The sequence below is a fragment of the Marmota flaviventris genome, chromosome 13 (assembly GCF_047511675.1).
Source record: "Marmota flaviventris isolate mMarFla1 chromosome 13, mMarFla1.hap1, whole genome shotgun sequence".
In the NCBI taxonomy this organism is placed as follows: domain Eukaryota; kingdom Metazoa; phylum Chordata; class Mammalia; order Rodentia; family Sciuridae; genus Marmota; species Marmota flaviventris.
This window is the reverse complement of record NC_092510.1, coordinates 18436113-18460804: the sequence shown is the minus strand read 5'-3', so window position 1 is coordinate 18460804 and position 24692 is coordinate 18436113. Positions and strand designations below refer to the sequence as shown.

At 35.1% G+C, this 24692-nt stretch overlaps 1 long non-coding RNA gene across 9 annotated transcripts in view; it reads left to right on the top strand.

Annotated features, from left to right (window-relative positions):
- The first annotated feature begins 3283 nt into the window (after nt 1–3283).
- The window catches only part of LOC139701551 (uncharacterized), a 225985-nt gene continuing 204576 nt past the window's right edge, over nt 3284–24692 (top strand). For all 9 annotated transcript variants that reach the window (XR_011704076.1, XR_011704079.1, XR_011704080.1 and 6 more), the window contains exons 1-2: nt 3284–3371; nt 4709–4818. This is a non-coding gene — a long non-coding RNA (uncharacterized lncRNA). The remainder of the gene's footprint in view (nt 3372–4708; nt 4819–24692) is intronic.

Sequence of the window (24692 nt, the reverse complement as noted above, 5' to 3'; positions counted from 1 at the left end):
CTCTTTCTCAGATATTATGAGTTGGTTCTGGGAACAGTCATCAAGACCACTTTGGCTTTTGCCTGAAAGGAACAGTTTCCCCCATTGTTCAAAAATCTTTTACTCCCTTCTATTTCCTGTGTTATCGTATCAGAAATCCCATCTGTTTACAGAAGCCTGGGACATGTTGGTTATTTCCCTTGACAATGGCCCCACTGAGTGGACTGAATTATCACATAGAGATCCCCAAGCCAGGATGTTTTGTAATTCCTTAAGCTATAATGTAACTTAAATTTAAAAGATACAACTGAGCAATACAGAATATTTATCGAATTGGGAATAGGCTAGGCCATTATAAATATGAAGACAAATGAATGAAAAGAGTAATAGATTTGACTACTTAAAACTTGAGTATTTTGTACAACAATAGTAACAACAAAATAGCCTTAAACAAGTTAAACAAATGAAAAACTGGTGAGAATATTTGTCACTTGGAATATATAAGTTCTAACATACTAATGAAACAATATAAATGTACTATAAGTGAACAAAGGTATCAAGAAACAATGACTCAAAAAAGAGAGTTTACTAAATACTAAATTCATGGGGAAACTGTTTAACTCTACTAGAAATTAAAGCAATTAAAATATTTTACATATTCAAATAGTTATACATAGCCCATATGTATATTTATGAGGGTACATATGCATATGGGTACTCACCCTGCCTATGTGAACAATACTGGAACCCTTTTCTAGATACCATTTGGGAAACAGATTTCCAAATCCCTAAATATGCTCATGTCATTTGGTCCAGTAATTTCCCTCCTACAAAACTATCCTAAAAAAAAAATAAGTTAAAAATTATAATCATTTACACTGGGATTCAAAAATCCAAATTGCACACCTGATAATGGCAAAAACTTAAAATTAATGTATATTCAGATGAAAATAAGAGTTGTGAAAGAAGTTATGCATGTACACACATAAGATGGACCTCATCTACAGCAATTTAAAATAATGCTTTGAATGCCTGTAATCCTAGATACTCAGGAGACTGAAACAGGAGGATTGCAATTTGAAGTTTGGCTAACTTGGTGAGACCCTGTCTCAAAATAAAAGAATGTAGCTCAGGGGTAGATCATTCACCTAGCCTGTGAAAACCCTGGGTTCAATCGCTTCTACCACTAAATAAATAAATAAGTTTATTAATTAAAAAGAATGCTTTAGAACAGTATTAAATGGTACAGAAGATAAGGTTTACTTGACTTGCTGAGTAAGAAGAGATATTACTGAATAGAATATACACTATGATGCTAGAGGAAATTATGGTATATGTATAAATATGCATAGAAAAGAAACATGAAAATACTCTAAAATGCTAGGATAAATTAATGTTAGAGGGCATTTAGGTTAGAAGTGATTTTTAGTTTTGTTTATCTTTTTTTTTTTTTTTTTTTGCCATCAATAAGCATGTGTTACTTGGAAAGAGATAAATACAGTTTAAAAATAAAAATTTAAGGACCATATATCTTACTAAAGTGATCAAGACATATTTAGGTGGAGTATTTTTCTTACTTTTGTCTAGATTATTTTCATTCATATGTTAAACCATAAATCTCTTTTTATTTTTATTCCTGCAGTGTGTTCACAAAACAGTATTTCTCACTCAGAACTCAGAGAAAAGATTAAAGGCAGTCATTACTTTTTCTTTTTTACACAGGCAGCAAAATCTATCTTTAATGGTTCTGTTTTTAATCCCTGTTGTCAGAAACATTTATTTAACCTCTAACTCTGCTCTACTGAGACATTTTTGTTTACATCAGGTTAGACCTTGACCTTCGCAACCTCACTCTCAGGGGAAATTTGTTGTTGTTGTTGTTGCTTTTAAAAAAAGATTTGATTGAAATTGTTTTGGCTCATTCTTTTAGATTTGGAAATAGCCAAAAGCAATTCTATTTTGGACCATTTGGGGAGACTTTATTTTTCCCTCCTCTGGCTTAAAAAGATTTCACTATGAAAGTAAAATTGTACAGAGAGTGAATAAAGAACATGTCATTTTTTTTTTACCCCCAAGCTTGAGTGGTAAAAAAGAAACCAAAACAAACAAACAAACAAAAAAAACCCGATCTTTTGCTGTTGCTTGCAATTCCTCAGTTTTCTCCAGTTTCCTGAGAGGCTTGGGGCATGCAGAGTGCAGCTTCAGCAGGTCTTCACAGGCCTCCAGGTAATTTGATAGGCTGAGGCTTGGTGTCTAGTTGTAGACAATTGACATCTGGCAGCCTCCCTGCAGACACCTCTAAGCACTTCTAGAGGACCTTAGAGTAGAGGTGAAGACCTTCAATCCACTTTCTACAGATCAGGAGTAGGTACAGATGTTTCATACTTAGTGTGCAGAAAGTGTGAGTATTGTAGTTATGGGAAGAGTTTTCAGATGTGTGCAGGGAAAACTGTATAAAGGAAGAATTGCCCCCAAGTTTCCAGCTGCTTCTATACCTCCCTTCTGTCCTCAGACTCTGGAAAAATATGGGGAAGTCCCTATTACATCTACAGATCTTCTGTGTCGCTCAGGCCATTCCCCAGGATGGAGAAAACAGGGACCATAACAATAGTCACATGACTTTGACCCCCACTCACTATTAATTGCCTAACCAATGATTACTGAGGACATTTCATGTGTGCTCAGGTATACAACCCTCCCTGATACAACATGCTTATGCATTTTTTTCCTCTCTAATTCTGGCTCCTGTGCTGACTTTTGTCTAAGACCTTTAATGACCTTGAAGCCACGTGGTAGAGTGTGGGGGGAATGCCAAGGTCAGCTGGTAGTAACTATTGACCATGCACAGATCTCTGATGCCTGCACCAGGAGTGCTAGCTCCTGCAGGTCTGAGCAATTTATCATATCAGACACCCAAGCTTTGGATTTAGACAACTGAGTTTTCTCAGCTTACTAGCTGAGTGACGTTGGATAAATACTTTCTTTGGCAGAGATTGCTCCTTGCCTCCCTGATCAAGGGAATTCTACACTAACAGAATTCAGAGCAATGTGCCCAGCAAAACCATGACATTTACCAAGTTTATGGGCAGCTGAGTGTGGCCATGCAACAATTTAGGCCACAAAGGAAGCAAAGATTGGGACTTTGTGGGAAAGCTAATTAAAAGGAAAGAGAACAGTAAGAGTGTCCTTGCTTCTGACTTCATTTTTTTTTTTTTTTTTTTTTTACTGCTCTGTGGAAATGTAGGTGAGAGGCTGGAGCTCCAGTAGTCATCCTTGAGTGTGATCTGATTTTAGAAATGTCAATCATGTGTTAAAGATTACAGAGTAGAAAAACAAGAGCCCAGGACCAAACAATGTATCCTGAACTACATACCTTCAGATGTCCTTTAGATGTGAGTAAAATAAACCTCAAATTTGTACAAGTTACTGTCTTTTAGTTTTTCCGGTCATATACAGTCAAACTTAATCCTATATTTGTTTATTAATTAAATATATTTCAGTTTACTAATTAACAAAGGGGAAAATAGTGGTAGCCTAAGCTGTACTGTTATTATAAAGATCAAGTGAAACAATATAAGTAAGCAATTTTCATATGCTCAATAAAAGTTGCATACTACCGGTAAACAAAAGCTTACAATGTACTTAATAAAAGTTAGATTTGTATAACACAAATGAAATCTTGGATTCCATAAAACCAGCCTTGAAATGGAATGGCACTTGGAAAAAAAAAACAGTTCAACCACAAAATACTTAAAAATAATTTAAATTTTTATTGGGGTTACTACAAACAAACAAGTGGATCCCATTTGATATCTAGAGGCACTATTTTCAGTGAAAAAGTTTATTTTTTTGTTAGTTATGTCTTTTGAAATAACCTCACACTTAACAAAAATTTGCCATAATAGTACAGAAAACTTCTGTATCTCCCTTGCCTGGATTCTGCGAATGTTAATATACTGTCAAGTTTACAAGGTCATTCACTTATAAACTTCTTTTATCATTAGTGTTTTTCTCAAGGCTTTAGAGAGCAAACTACAAAATGGTGCTGATAATCTTGAAATACTCCAGAATGTATTTCCCATTCAAGGGTAGTCTCTTAAAAAAACTATCATGCAGGACTGGAGTTGTGGCTTATTGGTAGAGTGCTTTCTTGGTATGCATGAGGCACCGTGGGTTCCATTCTCAATGGAATATATAAATAAGTAAATAAAATAAAAGATCCATTGACATCTAAAAAACAACAACAACAACAACAAAAACCCCCAAAACATTTAATACTCCAAATCAGGAATCTACATGGATACAACACTATCATCCAATCATGAGCTCATTTAAATTATAGTGACTCTCAATAGTATCTCATTTTCTTCTCTGACCCAAGATCCTATCCAAAAGACTACTTCAGTCTGGAAGAGTTCCTCAGTCTTTTGCTGTTTTTCATGTCGTTGTAAGTCTAAGGGTACAGGTCTCCCAATTTACATCTAGACTCTGGACCTGGTTCATCTGCCACTGTTTCCTCATAACCAGACCAGATCATGTGTTCTTTGCAGGGAATCATGGAAGTGATGCTATGTTCTCAGTGCATCAAAACAAGAGGCACAGCAGATCAACCCACCTCATTCCTAGGAACATTCATTGTGGTCACCTGGTTATATTGGGGTCTGTCAAGTTTCTCCACCTTAAACGCACACTTTTGCTCTTTCTAATTTACTGTTTGTATATTTTGCAGAGATCTTGTGAAATTATGCCAACACTGTTCCTCATCCAACCTCTACCCAGCAGTAGTATACTCTAAAGTCTCCCTTCTCAATTATCTACCACTGTGATATTTGCTACTTGGTGAGTCTCTATTTCCGTCCTTCTCTTTACATTTATTGATTGAAATTCTGCTCCATGGAAGAGCTTACCTTTCTTTCCTGTTGATTTACTTATTCATGTATTAGAAAATTTATTCATCTGTATCTATTAATATAGACTAATGTATTAACATCATTATTTATTTTGATAACAAAATTCTTCTGGATTTAAGCTTCTTCCAGTTGATTCTTAGGTACTTATTTTGGTTCCTATGTCTTTTTTTATATGTGTCCATTGATTATTCTCTTATTTCTGGCACATATACATGTTCTAGGCTTATCCTGTATTTTTCCCGTCCCAGCTCTGGTTACTTAAAATCCTTAAAGGAACTTTGGTTTGCTTTGGTAGAGGAGGATATTTAGAAGCTAAAATCCAGATGCTTAGTGTGCTCATTATAACTGGGGTGTCATTACTTCTAGGTATTCTCATTGGACAGAGCTAGGAAATAAAAGTCTACATATATGTACATTAAAATATTTATTAATTGGCATTAATTAATGTCACATCTTTATGTCTACATTTTTCTGTATGAATCTGTCACACATTTCTATATATAAATACATACATGTAAACATGTATATGTATGTGTGTACACATATAAGATTATTCATGTAACACACCATACTGAGGTACCATACTGCTACTTCAAATTCCAATTTATTACATCAGGATTCTTTCTATTCTTTCACCTCTTTGTTTTTAGTTATCCCCCAGTAACCTTTTCTTAAGTAAATAAATCCTTTTTATTAAGTAAATAAAATAAAAGATACATTGACAACTAAAAAAAAAAAAACATTCAATACTCCAAATCAGGAAATCTACATGGATACAACACTATTATCCAATCATGAGCTCATTTAAATTATAGTGACTCTCAATAGTATCTCATTTTCTTCTCTGACCCAAGATCCTATCCGAGATACCACATCTTAAAGTTTTCACTGCTTGCCAATAATACCATGCTGTGGATAAGCCTTCCATACATGCATCTCTGGGGGGCATTCAAGATCCAAACTATAGCACTGGAGTTTCTACCACTTGAAAGTTTTGAAAACATTGTGAAAAACTATATTGTCAGAAAAAGGCTGTACATTTTTTCTAACCTATAATAGACTGACCCTTTCCTTGAGAATATAAAGGTCCTCTCATTTATTGGAAAAATTCTTACCCAAAACTTTGACCTAAAACATATTTTAACTCTGCAGATATTATTAACCAGCATTTTTTTTTCTTCTGGACACCAAACTTAATTACATTTTTCCAGCCTCCCTTGCAGTTTCATAAGACCAAAGGAATATGGCCAAAAGTGATGTACAGCAGCAACTACCTCCAAATAATGCTCCTGTTCTTTATTTTCTCTCATATGCTGGTCATATGCAGAAAATCTTTAGAGGATTCCAAAGCCTAATGGCAGATACACTAGAAGGAAAGAACAGGGTTTTTGTTAGTGTAGAGTTTTCTCCTCTCTTTCATACCCATCCCTACCAACATGCATAGGACTGGGAAGTATGCAATCAATGGATCTGAAATGCTGAGATTTGGTATTGTTTATTGTAATACTTAGCCTATTTTGATTAACAAGATCTCCAACACAAACGCCATGTGGATTTCTACTAGGAATAAATCAGAATGTTCAGTGATGGATGGGTTTTCTGAGTGTCACGGCATAGCAAAGCTCAGCTGACTTAGAAAGATATTTTATTTTGCATGGAAGTTTCATTCAATGTCAGTGAGTAATGTTGCCATGATTTTTAAGCATCTCAAGTTTTGTAAGCACAGCTTCAAATAAGGCACTCTGATATGGCAGATTTCAAAAGCTCATCAAGAAATTGTTATATGTAATTCTAAGGAAGGAGGCAGGGAAAACTGACTGTCCCTAGATGAGCCACCAGAGTGATCCATGGAGGATTCATGATCCAGGCCTGGTCCAATAGTACTTGTGGTGACATTAATTAGTATTTACACTTAAGTTGCAAAAGAATTAATATCCTTTAACAGTATCCAGTTTACTAACAAGAATGATTAACAGAAAGGACTTAACAATGTCAAGACATTTTCTTTCCTCAGAAAGAGCTTCTGGCCATGAAAGGTGGGCTAATTTGCATTTGCGTAACTTCCCAAGAAATGAGAAGAATGAGTAAGACATCACTTCTCTGGGTGCAGGAGTCTTTTGTGCTGTTCTCCCCGGTTGGGATGCTCCTAGTTGCTTTTTAATCCCTGGTCCCTTTACCTCTTGGGGTAGACCACGGGCATTCTTTGCCTCAGGCCCTTGACACTGGAAATTCCTTCTTTTGGTTGATCAAAGCTGGTGCAGCCTGACCCCACCCCAGGAAGTGGTGGCAGACACATCTGTTCAGTCTGGCTTCCTGCCAACAGGGGATTTACTCTGGGGTGAGTGGGGGAGAGGGACTTTTATGTCAGGAGGGGATTTGTTGGCTGACGGGTGTGGCAAGTGTGAAGGGTGGGAACCACTTTGGTTCCTTGGCTGGATTGTCTGACTTTTTGTGAGACAGAGTTTAGTCTTTGTATGTGGGTTCCAAGACTTTTGTGGGTAAATGGTGAGCCGGTGAACTTTTACGATAAACTGAACAACTTTTTGGAAGGAAGCATAGACTTGTAAAAAGCAAGATGAAGAAAGCAAAGGTTTGCTGACTGCATGCAATAAGGCACTGTTTAGAATCAAACAATCTATGGGACATTCAGACAGTCTTCGCTCGTTATCTAGCATAGTTCCACAGACCAAGGGGAAAAGGGAAAATGGAAGGTGAGCAACTCAGTGTTCTGAAATTCTGAGTTTTGGTAAGAGTCATTGGACCTCCTCTTTGCATTTCAGTGTTTTTGCAATGAGATGACGCATTGAATCCTGTAACACATAACTTATTTTGTGAAATTTTTATATGTTGAAGAAAGCAAAGGATAACATTACATAGTGCTGGTTAGGAATGTTCAATGACAGGAGTACCAAGATTATCTCATAAAATAATAGCTGGTACGGTCCTGAGCTCAGTACATCCAGTCTTCAGTATAGGAACAGGGAAGGAAATGTCATGGGGCTTAATTGAATTTGATCCTAGAGCTTGAGAGAAAGCCAGCATTTTGCACTTTAGAAAATCCTTTATCTTTTTCACCTTCATAATATTTCCTGAGGCTGCCAGGGAGAGAGATTTACCTAAGTATGAACCATCTGTCCCCTTACACATTTCATCTAGCAGATATCAGTAGAGTGAGTAGCTTTTATGATCTCTACTGGGTCACATGCTGAGTCATATACAAAAGAAATATAAGTTAGGGTCTCTGTTCTCCATATAGCAGGAGTTCTTATTTGAAGCTCCACTAGGAATTTGGGCAAGGCCAGAGTCTGCCTGCAAATGATGCTCTCTTAGGTAGATAGTCATGAGTGCATAGTTGAGTGGGCAGAATGTAGGCTGCTTTTCCAAAGTCTTTGACCCTGTGTATTGTTGTGTGCTTTGGGTTCCATTACATATATATGTATATATGTCTGCCAGGAATCTTAGTTGTGCAAGGGAACAAGAAAAATCTGCTAGTAAATAAATCATTCCAAAGGAAGAGAAGTAAGAGGCAGACAGCTTTGACTCAAGAGCAATACAGCACTATGAAGTCATCTGAGAGACTCCAAGGGCTTCCGGTGTCCATTCCAGGTCTGTTTGCTACTCTGTGATGAGCAAACAGAAAGGCTGCCTCAGTTAACAAAAAATTCTGGTGGGAGAAGAGGAGGACAAAGAGCAATTTCTTAGCATATTCCTCATTAGAATTTAGAAAACAGAATGGTGAAGGTAGACAAGATGGTAACTTTGGTGCTGGGGTGACCTTAGCAGATTTAATTCAGCAGCACAAGAAGATTTAGTGCAGTTCAGCTGCAGAGGACAGAAGCTTTGATATGGTGTCAAAATGGCTGAGTAGCAGCTTCTTTAGTCTTTCAGATTCCTGGCAGATATATCCCATGGATCCTCAAGATATGATAGAATCCAAATCTCGCAAAGATGGACGGCCAGCCGAAGGCTAAAGAATTGGAATGTGACCTTTCAGTCAGGAGTCAAGGGAGGAAAGTGGAAAATATCAACACCTATGGCACTCTTGGAGAATTCCAGAATACCTGGGAGAGAGAAAGACATTTTCAAAAGGACTAGAATTCCCGAAGTTGTGACTTGATGAAAAGTCCAGAAAATCTTTTCTTGCTTTTAACATGACAGTATTTTTATCACAATGCAGAGGTAAACAGGGAAGCCAGAATAACACCTACACATATGAAAACATGAATAACGATGCATGCAACTTTAGGATAACTTTTTTTCCTAAGTAGAGGGTATAAGATACAAGACAATAAATGACTGCAACATGACAAAATCTGCATATATTCCATGTGAGTTGAGGTTCACCCATTGGGAATGAAAGACTGGGCAGAATGGTGAAGAACTGCTAATAAGCAATAATGGAGGTTCCTGGACAATGCTCTTCAATCTCTATTTCAGTAAAGGAAGGAGGGAAGGAAGAATACTAGTATATGAATTATTGAGTGGAAGTACATGAATTATTATTGGAATATAGGGAAATGTACCCTTAACTGGGAAGCAAGGATCCTGGGTTCTCTGACTAGTTTCACTTCAGCTAGCAAAGTAGTCTTGGAAAAATCAGTGGTCTCTGACCTTTGATTTTTTCATTTGTAAGGTAAATGAATTGAACTGACAGACTTGTAGGCATCCTCACCAAATCTCATGCACACATTTACTTTGTCTTTTAATGTAATAATTGTTGAAGAAAAAACTTTGCCTAAGAAGCCCATGAACAGTTCTGGCTTATTCTAATAGGATAAGACTGCAATCAAATTATAATGTATCCTTAGCAAAGAGTTTGTTTTTGCTTTCTGACTGAAGCTTTGGGGCAGGGACTAATCAAGTAGAGGCTTACACATAAAGCAATGTTCCTGAACTGCTGAGAATACATGTTTTGTTACCTGCTCTTCCTTTCCTTTCTTGCTTCCTGAATGTCAAGTTCTTATTTCCTTTTTGGTCACTGTATAAATGTGTAGGACTTCTTCTGACTCTATCAGATTGGCTGGACAGTTGGTCTGTGTTTTTGCACATCCTGCCAAAATAAACTTGGTCATTTACCTCTGTTTATTTTCCCTTTCCAGACATCAGGTATTGTCTGCATTCCAGTGCCCACACAAAAGTAGTATCTCTCCAATTAAGACTGCAGTGTTTTTGATTGTTTCTAAGTTTGGTGGATTTGGCATCAGACCAGGTAGAGGCACCCATCAAACAGCAGCCAGTGGCATTTGGTTTCTTGAAGACTTTTCAAATTCTCTACAACAGCAATTCAAATGACATTTTTAATAAACAATCTTAGAGAGAAAGGGAGAGGATAGAGGGGTGGGGAGAGAACACGTGAAAGAAAAGTAGAGGTTGCTAAATGATAAGGGAAGGGAACCAAAGAAAACTGACACCTTACCACACTGATTTCTATCAGTGTATTAGAATTTTGCTTTTGCATGATATATCAGTCTGATTTTTTAAATAAAACTACAATTGCAACATTTAAAAATCAATTTTAGGTTGATCCTTGTGTAGTTCCTAATAGCTAGAATGTCACTTTATTTCCAATTGAAACAAAGTTGAATGCTAAGTCCATATACTTTTTAAACTAGACAATTTTCAGTTGCCTATCAAGTTAGTTCTTCAAATATTCCACAAATATTCTCATATTCTCTCTTGGGAATGAGGTAAGCCCTATCATTCTCATTAGAAAGTTGTTATTAAAAAATAGAGAAAGATTATATGGTTTGAGAATCAATTGGCCAGCATCATCCTGATGACAGAAGGTGAAAAAATTGTGATTCAATGAAGACAAAAGAACTTCTGTTTCACAACATTGAAAATGATGATGACGGGAAAGTAGTAAAACACTGTGTCCAGCTGATAAGTGCTATGGAATGTGCTTCCCCGGACATCTTTTGTGTTATGATAATAAGAGATACATATAAAAGTGTTTCGAATGATTTAGATCTGAATAAGGCTGGAGGATGAAATTTAATCAAGTTGACTTACTATTGCATATAACTATAAGCAATATAGTCCAGAAATGAGTGAGTGCTACTGATGGTTTTCTGTTTCCATGGGAAATTAGTAAAGAGAAAAGAAGAAACAAAAAATTTTAATTACCTACTATATGCCAGTCTTGTGCTTGGCAATTACCTTCTTTAATCCTTACACAAACCTCCCTAAGGGAGTTAACATTATACTCATTTTACACATGAGGAAACAAGCTGGGAGACATAAAGTAACTGGTCCAAAATCACATTGCAAATGGCACAGCCAGGATTTTAGCTGAGGTCAGCCTGACCTGAGGACTATGTTTTCTACCTTGATTGCCTATGATTATTCTTCTATTTAATCTTTTGCTTCATTCCTTCCTGTTCTAGAGAAATCACACAGGATGTGATAACTTTTACTTGTATAACCCCATTAAATATGGAAATGGATATTTTGAAATCTTTCTAGTTTTAAAAAATTACCAAATAGTTTTTAAGAAGACATCTTCATTCTGTATGTACATACAGTTTCCAAAAAAATAATATGAATTTTCTTTTGGGCAAAGGCATACTTAGTGGCTCAGTTCCTTCACACTGAGTTATGACCACCTCGATCTGTGAAAGAGATGGCCAGATACTAAAATCTTTTTTCTGGTGAGCCATTGGAACATTCTCCTTGGAACCCATAAACATATTGTTAGTCACTGCTCAAATGTGGGTAATGCTAAATGTGTTGGAAACACATTTCCTAGATATGTAGAATCTTTAATAATTTAGCTTATCAATATCCAATTTGGGAAATTCTCAAAGCAGTATTAATGCTAAATCAACTGAAAATATAAAATGGGTTGTGCTATCTCATACTTTGATAAATAGGAAATGGTTACAGCAGCCTCCAAAGATAGAACATTAAACTGCCAAAGAGTGAGAAATCACTATTGAAAATTTTGTGTACACCTGTTTGGGATGCTATATGAAAATGTGTGACAATGACTTTCTTGGTGGCTATGAAAAAGTCAAGGCAAGTCTCCAACCAGCAGATCTCTTATTTTTCGGGTGATCTTCAGGAAAGTTGACCTTAGTATAGTCTCAAAATCAAAATTCAGAAACAAGATAAACATTACAATTATAAAACCACCAGGAGAGTCCTTCAAAGATCCTTTCAAAAAGATAAAATTTCTTGTGACCAACAAATTTCTGTGCCAAGCATGGTCAAATTCTTTCATGTTTTTTTAAACACACTATGTAATTCTTTTATATCTTAGAGAAACTTTGGACAAAAAAATTATAAGTATACATATGAAATATTAATTCTAATATCTGGCAGGTAATCAGGTTAACCATATTGGTAAAATAGGTGGGTATGCACAAAGGAGTACATGAATCAATATTAATGTATTGTCATAATCCTATGTCCACTATCATCATTTAAAAATAAATGTTACATTTAACAAATTCTGGGTCATAATGTTGAAAAAATAGAATGGTAAAGAATTGTCATTATTTTAGGGGTGGGTGGGAGGATTGTGACTGATATGATAACTATTGCCTAAACCATTTTAGTATGTGGAATTGGCATAGATGAATTCTCTGTTCTATATACTAATTACTGTAATTTGATCATTATAATGATTATAATTTCATATTCACTTTATATGAGATAGTCTTTTAATGCTGTCTGTCACATCACAGTAAATTTGCTTTTAAGATTTTTTGTAGGAGGAAAAGTATTCTACTTATCAACAATGCCTTTATTAACTTAATTATGATATGATTTTAAGATTTTTATGATACCTCTTGTGATGCCTGTTTCCTGAATAAGAATGTTATATTTCTCAGAAGTGTGTCAAATATTATTCTAAGTAAATTGGGAGTTGTGTTTCTAATATTTTTATGAGAAAAATTATTGAAAATGACATAAAGTTCTATCAAGGATATAGTTAAATAAATTAATAATGGAATGTCCATGTAACATATTACAAAAAGAATGAGGAAACTCACAATGTACTATTCAGAGTGACTTGCAAGGTATACTATGCATTGAAAAGAGCAAACTGCAAAGAAATACAGAGATTGATTTTTATTTAACCCCTTATTTTATATGAAAAATATATTCTATATACTTTATCTCTGTTCATATAAAATACGGGGATAAATAAAATCAATCTCTGTATTTCTTTTTACAATTTCATAAAAGAAAAGAACGTAGTAAGGAAGTTTCCTGAAGGTGAAGAGAAGGTTATATATGGTACCTGAATGAACAGATTTGGCTAAAGAAAGACTATTACTGTATTCCTTTCCTCCGATATTTATGACTCCTGGTACCATAAAAAGTCTTTTATACTTAGCCCACATTATCAATCTCTCATGTATTCCTTTTGGATTTTGAATCATACATCAAGCCTTTAGATTTAGTCATTTAATCACTTGAATAATTTTTCATAATTAAATACTTTATTCGTTTACAGTTTATTATAGGGCATATTATTAGAAATGACAGTTATTCTGATACCATTCACTGAATATATTATCATTTCTCTATTGAGTAGAGGTGCGATTGGTTCACAAATTAAATTCTCTCAATGTATTTAGACTTTCTATTTATTGCATTGGTTTGTCTATGTATGATCCCCCCAAGTTTTAATTACTAAGATTTTGTGCTTTAAAATTGATAGTGAAATATGGCGTTATTGTTCTTTTAAAAGTTTCCTGTCTTTAAAAAAAAAACCATTTTTAAAGATAAGCCTTTAATAGAATCAGATTTCCTAGTTTTCAAACTTTGAAGATGGACATGGCGGCACCCTCCTATTTCAAGCTACTCTGCACACTGAGGTGGGATCATCCCTGGAGCCCAAGGGATCAAGATCAGGCTGGGCAACATAATGAGATCCCATCTCAAAAATACAACAAAAATGTTGATATTTTAATTAGGATTGTTCAAACTTATGAATTTACATAAGAAGAATTCATAACCTTTATGGCGTTGAGGTTTACTAAATCCAAATCTGATGTATCTTTCTTCTTACTTAAGTCTCTCTTTCATATTTCAGTAATGTGGCTCCATTTTCTTCACGTAGATCCAGCATAAAAGTTTCTTGCTGGGTATTTTAAACTTTTTACTACTTTAAAAAAATTGACTCATAATTCACATATTTAAACTGGTGGTGGTTTTTAATATGTGAAAGTTGACAGTGTTTGATTCTTTATTTTGTACTCCTGTACTTTACTGGATAGTCTTATTGTTCATAGTAGTTTTTCAGTTGGTTCTCTTGTGATTTTCAGGTGCACAATCATGCCACTGAAAACTGTGATAATTCTCTCCCCTCCTTTTATATGCATGTGTCTAATTTCTTTTTCTTTTCTAATTATAATAGTTTATTTAATAAGCTTCATTTAAAAACTTCAAAGAATGGCCAGTGGAAAGAAGGCTATGGTAACAAGGTCTGAGTGAAATTTTTGAATTATTTTAGTGCATTATTTTAAGTATCTGTATATCAGCATGGGATTTTTCTTGAGTCAATATTCCCTAGAAATTAAAAAATGATTTCACTGGCTATTATGATATCAAACTCGAGCTTCACTTAAAGGCTAGTTTACAAATGGTCATGATTCTTCCAAAGTACTTAAGGGAGATACATGGACAAAAATAGAGTCTAGCAATTCACCATTTAATCTTAGTATTCCCCTAGGAACAATTATTGGAAATGATTGAACCAAAGTCACCTTTCCCACTCCTATTCTATTTGAACGTATCCATGGTAGAATTAAGACTGATTTTCCCAATCAATGGTAGCAAAATTGCCTGATATGTCATGTGATAAGTATAATGATATCTACATCTAAAGTTTTTGTAGGCAATTTAGGACTGAGTTTAGCTCTAATTTGAAGCAAAAAAAAATTGATAACTAAATGTAATGGATATTAACCAGGTCATTATTTGCTAAGTATAGGGACTCTTCCTTCAAATAGAAAAATGTTGGTGAATACTTTTGAAAATTCAAGTCCGGAGTTAACATTGCAAGACTGGATTTCCATAGTTAGAATTCACAAGTATTCTCACAAACCTTAACATATTTGATACAGTTGAGAAAGCTCTTTAAAGAAGGCAAGGCACATTCATGCTAGTAAGTGCCCAGGAACCACCATGGTTAAACAAGGCACTATGTCCTCTCAGCCTTCCAGAGGCGAAAAAGGCCCTGTTCTAGTTTGAGGAGCACTTAGCCTCGACAAGGGCTGGTTTGCTTCAGACTTCTTGAAGCTCATGTCTGGACAAAAGTTAAGATTGGTAAACTGCCAGGCAATAAGAAAGAAAGCTCAAGATAAAGCTTCCCGGTTTGATTTCTAGTGTGCTAGTCCCACCTGTTGAGAGCCTGAGAAAGGAGAAGTTGCCAGTCAGAAAAGTTGAGGAAAGTTTTCTCCTTGTTCTAAGCTCCCAGGTTTAGCCAAGTTGCCACTAACATACAGATCTGTAGGAAACCAGCAGACAGAGCAATTATTCAATCGTGAAAACCCACTGTCATATGCCATGATAGCTTAATAAGGTGTCAATATGTCTACCAATTTGCTAACATCATGGCCATCTCTTAATTTTAGAGTTTACATTTTGACTTAGTGATCAACTAGACTTCCAGTGATGAATAGAGGGTGATTTCTACCAGGTGAAAAGTCTTATTTTTCTATCCTAGGTTGAGGGTAAAAAGTCCTGAATGAGAGCCAAAGGACACATGAACTAGATTACATGTATTTAGAAGAATTTGTAAATCAAGTGACTGCTGATTTGTAAGGAGGTTCTCTTGAACTGTGTGTGCATGTGTGTGTGTGTGTGTGTGTGTGTTGTGTTCAACTTGTCTGTATTAATACTGTACAGTGCCAGGTTTTATAAATTATCCAATATATAGTCATGACCTATTGAAAAGACCAAACATTGGCTCAGAGGTCTTGGCTGAACTTTGCCATAGTTCTTTTATGACTAGATTTTTTAACTTAGCACCACATGCTGCTACTTTTAGCACGATGCAGGAGGGTCTAGTTAAATTATGCTGTATGCTTTTCAATTAAACCATAACTTTCACATGTGCATTTTGTTGTGCTCACCAACATTAAATAAATGGATAACACCTGAATAAATTCAGAGTCCCAGAGTATACCTATTCTGAGAACTAATTTACCAGTGAGAGATTTTCTTTTTCATTTTAGTTTAATCAAGAGTCTTGAGTTAAGTAAAGCAGTAGTTACTTAAGCACAACCTCTAAAACCAGTAATAGTAAAATACATAATAGTATTTATGACTGACCCATTTCTCAACCCATTTAAATCTGAAAAGATATGTAATAAATTTGAGTCTAGTTTATACACTCTGACTATTCATATATACAGCAAAGCTCTTCCATAAAGCTTCTTATCAAGGGAAATGTCTCAGAAAGGAAATGGAAAATTATGGGCATGGAGATAATACATAAGATTTTTAGTCTCCCATTTTACATCTGTATCTCCTTATTTGTGCTAAAAGACATAGCTACTGACAATGACACTGTGCATGTGCATAAAATGGTCAAAGAGACATATATCCTGAGTGTTTCTCGGAATGCTAAGAACCCCGCGGCTTCTCCATACCGTCAATGTCATTTTTCTTGGTAAAACTTAGTGACAATAGCAATAAATCTGAAATTTCTTGTTTTTGAAAGCAAGTTTTCTTGCTTTCAAAACCTGATTTTGATTAGGTATCTATTGTGGAGACTTGTGCACAGAAAGTAGTTAGTGAACATTAGTTAACCATGGTCACTCCCTGCTAAATAAAATTAAATATAATGCACAGTGTAGACACTGATAAACAGGATGAAGAAACTCAACATGTCTGTGAAAGATCTAAATCTTTCAAACTGTACTCTGCAAATTACTTGCTTTCTGGGGTGCTTGTTAAAAATGAGCTGGACACAGTGGTTGTATGCCTGTAATCCCAGGGGCTCAGGAGGCTGGGACAGGAGGATAGTAAGTTCAAGACCAGCCTCAGCAGCTTAGCAAGACCCTGTTTTAAAATAAACCAAAACCAAAACAAAAAAGGGTTGGGGATAGCACAGTGGTAAAGCACCCCTGGGTTAAATCTCCAGTATCAAAAAAAAAAAAAAAATCGTAACCTATACCTAAGACTCTGGTTGAGAAGCTAAGGGCCTGGAAATTTTAATTTTTAGCAACTCCTTTGGTGATGCCTCTGCACTATAATGCTCAACAATCATTAATCATCAATTTTGTGGGGTTTTTTGCCTTTAAATGGAGGTTCGTTTATGTTTAATATAAGTATTGATAAGATAGGACTAAATCTGTCATCTTTTTTTACCTTTTTAAAATTTATTATTGCATTACAATTCTTAATACACCATTATATCATAATTTATCATATCTCTGATTATATATATGGTATGTTGACACCAAATTCTTATATTCATACATGTATTTTGTATAATGATGAGGGTCTAAAGTAATATTTCAAATTATATAGATGTTTATTTTTATTTAGAGTACTAAAAGGGAAATGTACAAAGGAGATGCTTTTCAATATTAAAATCTGAATTCTTTATTCTGGTGGTCAAGATAATACCAACCTGGTACATGAAGTCCTATTGCCTAAGAAATTCTTAAAAATATAGAAGAAAACAGAAATACTTCCAATGGCAAATGTCTGCCTTTTGAGAATGATCTGGGATTTTTGACCATCTGAAAACAAGTGATTAAGTGAGATAAAATTTTTTAGTCAACTCATTAATGGAGAGGTCCAGAAGAAAAGGATAAGAACACTGAGTTTTAGTTTTTTATCATAAGCAGTGTAGAAGACATAGCTGGAAGAATTCTAGAATTAGGGTCAACATACAATGATCTCACAGTATTATTTCTCAAATATAAAACTAAAGACAAGACCCATATCTTCAGTAAGAAGATATGGGTTGGAAGAAACGTTCCCAGCATGAAGACAGCAATTAACCATGCTTGGAATTCAATTCACTGTGACAACTGATTGTGTGCTGCAGTGCATTCAGAGAAAAAAGTGGTGCTCATAAAAAACAGCCCCTCAAAATCTGGATGCTCATCTAATAATGATGAGTTCTGACTTGCAAGTGGGAGAGATGAAATGGGAGTGAGGAGTGAGAACACAGGCGGGAACTGGGAGGGGTAGATCAGATCTAGACTGATACTATGCTTGAATATTTAAAAGTGGTATCCTTAGAAGAATGGTTACCCTTATATGTGGTTTGAGAATAAAACATGAAGACCAAAAGGTGGGGGTAATAGCATGATTGAAATATGGAGAAAATTTCTTAAATCAATGAAGGCCACCCTACAAAGGGTAGGATGATGATAGTTTAATGAGGTGCCCATCTTAGAAGTATTCCAGTTACATGAACAGTTATCTGGGATGTTGTGGGACAGTGCCACTCAAACTTCACACGGTGTATGAATCATTTGATGACAATGTTAAAATGCAGATTCTAGTTCAGATGCTTTGATACAATATCTAGGATTTTAAGTCTTCAATGAAGTACCCAGGTAAAGCCAATGTTGCTGACCAATAGGCAACACTTGGCATGGAAAGGTTCTAAGGTATTTTTAAGTCTAAAAGTCCAGAACACATTCACCTTGCAGCTTCATCATTTTCTGTATGATCATAGAAAAAAGTTGCTTATCTTTTCTTAGTCTCAGATTTTCTCTTTTGTCAACTGAAGATAATAAGAGTTTTACTTTGGAGGAATGTTTGGAGAATTAAGTGAATTAATACATGCAAAGAACTTGGGAGAGAGCCTGAAACATAGTAAATACTCAATAAATTTGAGGTTTCATCATTGGAACCATTATTATGAAACTATGAAATTATGAAATCCAGACAGCTTTAGCTTTTTAGAATTTCCATCTTAGCTCATGTGCTTATTGTCTCAACTGAGCAAGAATGGCACATTTTATCCTGCTCATTGCCAGACAGAACTCTATTTGCAGCCTAAAGTCATTGCTAGGTTTTGCAAAGTTTCAAAGCAAATAAAATATGCAATGACTTCATTATGCAAATAGTGGTAACAGTGAAGGAACATGAGAATATGTATCTAGAGACCTAGTTATCACTGCCTCTAATTTCCCATGTAAATATAAAACCGTCTCCCAAGCCTGACAATGGAGAAGAAATATATATTCCTTATATAAACTGACTCTACTCCCAGGATATCTTTCACAGATTTATGACTTAGCCATAGGCTTCCAAGAAGCAAAGATCCCCATTATTTTTTGGACCTTCATGTGTACTTCTGGACACTTAAGCTACCCACTACACATCCTGTTCCTTTGACTTCTAGTGCTGTACTTCCAGTTATGAAAAATTTTTGGCACAATATTGGTCTCAGAGTAAAGGATTAGGAACCTACCTAAGGGATAATTTGGCTTAATGGAAATATCTGACCTTTTTCATTTTTTCTCCCCAATAAAAAGATAAAACTTACTCCCCAAATGCTTTAACTTTAAGCTTAAAAGCTAATACAAACAAGCTAAACTTTTAAGTTGAAATTCATTTAATGTGTCACTTCTAAAAGCCAAATTAAAAAAAAATAGTGTTAAATGAGAATATCCATCAGATAGGAAAGACATCCTGTAAAACACCAAGTACTTATAGAACTCCTACCATGTGGTTGGCACTGTACTAAGTTTTATGGGGACTAATAAGCAGTCTATGATACAGGAGTCTTGCATATAGCTAAGAGGATTTTACTCACATACATGAAAAAGTTAGAGGCAATTCAGTATTCATATAGGCAGAACTAGTTATGGGTACCTCAAAACCTGCACAAGGCCTCTCCTGCCCATCCTGTCCTTGCAGCATTTTCCATTCACAGATGTTTACTTTTTCTTTTCCTTTTTTTCACGATACTTTCAATGTGTTATAAAATTTAATGGATGTTACACTTTGTTATGGTTTGAATATGAGGTGTCTTCTAAAAGCTCATGTGTTAGATAATACAAGAATTTTCAGAGATGAAATGATTGCATTATGAGAACCTTAACTTGATTAGTGGATTAATCCACTGATATGGATAAACTGGGTGGTTGTAACTATAGGCAGGAAGTGTGTGGTCGGGGGAGATAGGTCACTGGGACTGTATCTTTAAGGTTTATATTTTGTACCTGGTGAAAAGAGTTCTCTCTACTTCCTGATTGCCATGTCCTGAGTTTTTTTCCTCTATCACACCCTCTGCCATGATGTTCTGCCTCACCTCAGACTCTGAGCTATGGAGTTGGCCCTCTATGGACTGAGACCTCTGAAACATTGGATCAAATAAACTTTTCCTCCAATAAAATTGTTCTTGTCAAATCTTTTGGTCATAGCTATAAAAAATCTGACTAAAACATACTTATTACCTATTGTTGTTTTCTCTGCAAGAACTTAAACTCTACCAAAATGGGGACTTTTGCCTTTTGTTTGCGGACATATCTCAAGTCTCTAGAACAGTTCCAGGAAGCCTAGTGTTGCTCAATAACTCTGCCTAGCGTGAGCAAATGATTTATCAAAGAGACCAATATCAAGCTTAATCCCACATTTCACAGTTCATAGACCTATAATTTTAATGCACAGAAAGAACATAATGGTTTAAACTAAAAAATATGAAGACTATTCAACATCATTGGATCAACTATCATTTGTGATTTAAAAGCTCATAAAAATAAGTAGAAAAATCTAACAGAATAACTTTCCTTTGTTTTTTATGCTTTATAATACTTTGGATTTTTTTTTTCTTTTTTCAAGAAGTTAGGCCATTAGTGGGATCTGAAGATGTAAAGTAATGATGATAGATCCTTATTGCACTGTCATTCCAAAGGGGGGCAAATATCCCCAATGACTTCATTATGCAAATAATAGTAATATTGAAAGAAGAGGAAAATGAATTTCCAGAAACCTAGTTCTGAGCCCTGCTTCTAGTTAGCCATGTAAACCAATAATGTCTTTTGGCCTCAGATTTCTAGAGCCTTTAATTGAAAGATGAGACGATATACAAATGATAACTGTGAAATTTAAGTCTGACATCTCTTTTTTTAAACAGCAACTTCATTTTACCCACCACCTTCCTAGTGTGTCCCCACTTTCCTGCAGTTTAATGAATTAAAAAGACAGAAACATGAAGAAAGAAGAGAACAATGCCTAATAGAAAACATTTACTGTTTTTATCATGACTTCCAGGCTGAAATATAAGTAAAAAAAAAAAAAATCCTACTTATCAAGAATCAGATTTCTGGCAATTCTAACGTGGTACCATCCTCCTCCATAAAATAACCACCACCACTGACAATAATGAACAAGCAGAAAACATTGCAAGTAAATTAAAAGGCCCTTGGATAGCAAAATAGAGCTATTGCATTTATCCTGTTGACCAATTAGGTATATTCTTACTTATTATGTGCTTACATCTGGTTTTTCCAATCCAAAAAAATTAGAAGCAGGAAACTTTAAAACGTTACTACCAGGGCACATATATTACCAGAATAATTAAATTGAAGACATCAGTTCAGAGTTACAGAGGACACAGACTCTTTGATTGGGGGATAAGTTGCTGTAAATACATCTTGTTACTTTGCTATAGTATAGAAAACAAAAATTATTTTATGATACTGATTCTGACTTCTCAAGAGTGGATTAGATTATATTGATCATCTTGTATACGAAGGCAGGTCATAGTGACTGTTAGAAGGTTTCCATTTAAAAACAGTTAATATAAAAACACTGGTGTTTGAAGTATTTGGAAGGATGCATTTATATCCAGCTTTTATTTTCAAGTGATGTTATATAATGAGACATCATTACATTAAGTCCTCTTGGATTTCTTTGGTCTCAATTCATAAAGGTATTATTGGTATGCTTCTTGTATCAATGTATTTTCTCCTCATATTCAATATGTGTTGGGCAGTCTTGGAACCTATAATGTAAAGCATAGGTCTATAGCTTGAGTTATTTGGGAACAGAAAAGCAAATCAGATTAAGAAGGAGTGGTTTAGAGCATGGAATTGGAGGAGGTCATGTATGGCCTACTTACTCCACACATGAACTTTGTTAGGCAAGTTAGAGAATATCTCTGCTACTCAGACTCTTCATCTCAGGGGGAATCTAAAATTATCAGAATCATAATATATATTTCCAGAACTTTGGTGAGAATTAAATAAAATATATATGCGAGGCCCTGAAATGCAAAGCCTAAAATATAGGTGCTAGACAAATATTTGCTGATGAACGAATAAACTGGGTGATCTTGGGCAAGTTATTCATGAACTTCTGTTGCTTCATCTGTAAAATTTTTTTAAATGGCTTAACCTCATGGAGTTGTTGTTAAAAATTTTAAGTGAAACCACGTTCATATTGTGTTCGTGTGCATAGGGCATAATGTATCTGTGAAATCCAGTAAAAGTCTAATAAATTGTACTCATTAACAATTTTTTTTAATAATTAGAAAACAAATGCCAAGGTACTTGGTACAATATAAGTTCAGAAAAAGGGCAGATTGGTGTGGGTGGGAGTCAAAAGGGAAGGTTTCAGTGAGAAGGTACAACTCTGACTCCTAGTCATGTTAACTCTGACTCCTAGCCCCACTCCCTACCCTCCCTCCAGCCCGCTGTTACCAGATGCCTGTGTCTAACTGAAATACACAGTGCCAGCAAAGGGTCCTGCAAAGTCTTAAAGAGGCACACACACACGTAAGGAAGGGCTGTTGTAAGCTCACCAGTGGCCTCTGAGTTCCCTTGCAAAGTGCAGCGAAGCATGAAAAATGACTTTGCTTTTGTGCACACTACCCTGAGAAGGCACTCCTGTTTCCCCAGTGTTCATCTGCTTCAGTTATATAGTTCAACTTGGTTTCTCAGTGCTTGTGTCTTACCTTGTATTTCTTTTTTACTCTTTCAAATTGGAAATAGCTTTATTTTTCCCTTTTGATGACATGAGTGACCTGTGCTTATGGCAATTAAATCAGAAAACAAAGAAAATTTGTTTGTAAAGATCTAGGAAACTTCCTCCACTAATAGGAATTTCTAAAAGAGAAATAGAAGAGGTTCCAGTTTCATGCAAAAATCGATGATAATTAACTTAGATTCCTCCAAAGAAACCAATAAAATCTACAATACAGCTCTGGTCATCTCATTTCCATATTTAGAGTTCTTTTGTTTGTATTCTATTGCTTTTGCCAGAAAAGTCTTCCTACTAAGAATAGAATATGAGGCTCAAAGACCCTTCATAATCTAATTCTTGCCAAACTTGTTATTAACTGCCATTTTACCTCTATCACCAAATCTATACTCTGGCCACAGATAATATTTCAACTTTCCTAAGTGTTCTTACCAGACTTTGAAAGCTCTATTCACTTCTGAACCTTGCACAGTAGAGAACTAAGCTAGCAAGAGCCCTGCTTATTGTGAGAGAAATGATTCATAAAATGTAGCTGAAAAGCCTTTTGTAAATGCATGTTGGACTAATAAAAAGAAAGAACCAAAAGCCCTTGGTATCAGAACCTAAGCATAATTTGAAGTCAGTGAACTAATTTGAAGTCAAGTAAACTCCTTAAAGACTTCCTAGTTTAAGAGGATAGTGGACCTGGATATAAAGCTTGATAGTTATGAGGTATAGTTATCCACAAAAGAGATAGGCCTTGATAGTTATGAGGTATAGTTATCCACAAAAGAGATTAGATGTGGCCTTGATCCCAAGTATGTCCTGAAGCTGGAACTGAGAGCTTTTCATTAAACCAGGACACAGTGGACTATGCCTTCAATGAAATTCCAGAAGAAGACACCCACCAAACACATCACAAGGAAGGTTTTTATAGTCTGAAGCTCAGAATAGAAAACAAAACAAAGCACAAAGGTTTCCAGAGGAAATTGAAACCCCCAAGTTTACAGCATGAGCAGGTAGAGATTATGAATTTGATTCATCCATACTATAAGGGAAATTCCAAGACTTAAATTTGTTCTTGGATTGGAGAAATAAACCACTCATTAAGGAGAGAGGAATGAAATTACCATAAAATAAAACAACAACAATAAAAATTATTAATGAAGAGGAGTTAACATACAAAAATTCCAAGCTATTTGAGATAATGATTCACTACAGGAAGAGTTAGCAAACTAAAACACAGTATAATTTAAATTCCAAGAACCTGAGATAATAAAAACTAAAGGTGACCATAAAAAGGTACAAAAGGAGTTATATAAATCATCACGTAAGAAGACCATATGTTGTATTAAAAGACATACACTTGGAAAAATAACCAAAAAGCTTTTGTAAAAGTAAAAATTAAATGATTGTTAAGTTTTGAACAACCAATAAAAAAAAAGATTGTTAAGTTGAAAATCAAAACTCAAAGGAATAACACAGTTCAGACCTACCTAATGAAAGAAATTCTTTTCTATAAGAAAGAACTGAGGAGTCACCCAGATTAGAACACAAAAGTATAAGGAGATAAAGACTGGAAATATTAAGAAGTTAAAAGTTATCAATAGAATGATTAGTTTAAGCATTTCTATTTAGAAGGATTTAAGAAATGAATAGAAAGAATGGAGAACCATATTCAAGCTGCTAAATGTCAAGTATTTAATGGAGCAGATGAAAGACATTAATCTTTAGGTTCAAGGAGGACAAAATTTCTACACATTTCCAACTCTCCCCATGAAGTAGTACTGTTCTCACATTCACACAGAAAAATTCCATAAAGACTGAAAACACAGAAAAAGGTCTGAAGACACTGATAAATAAACACAGAAGTATAATTTAAGAGGCTGTAACCCTTATAGGAATGGAAGC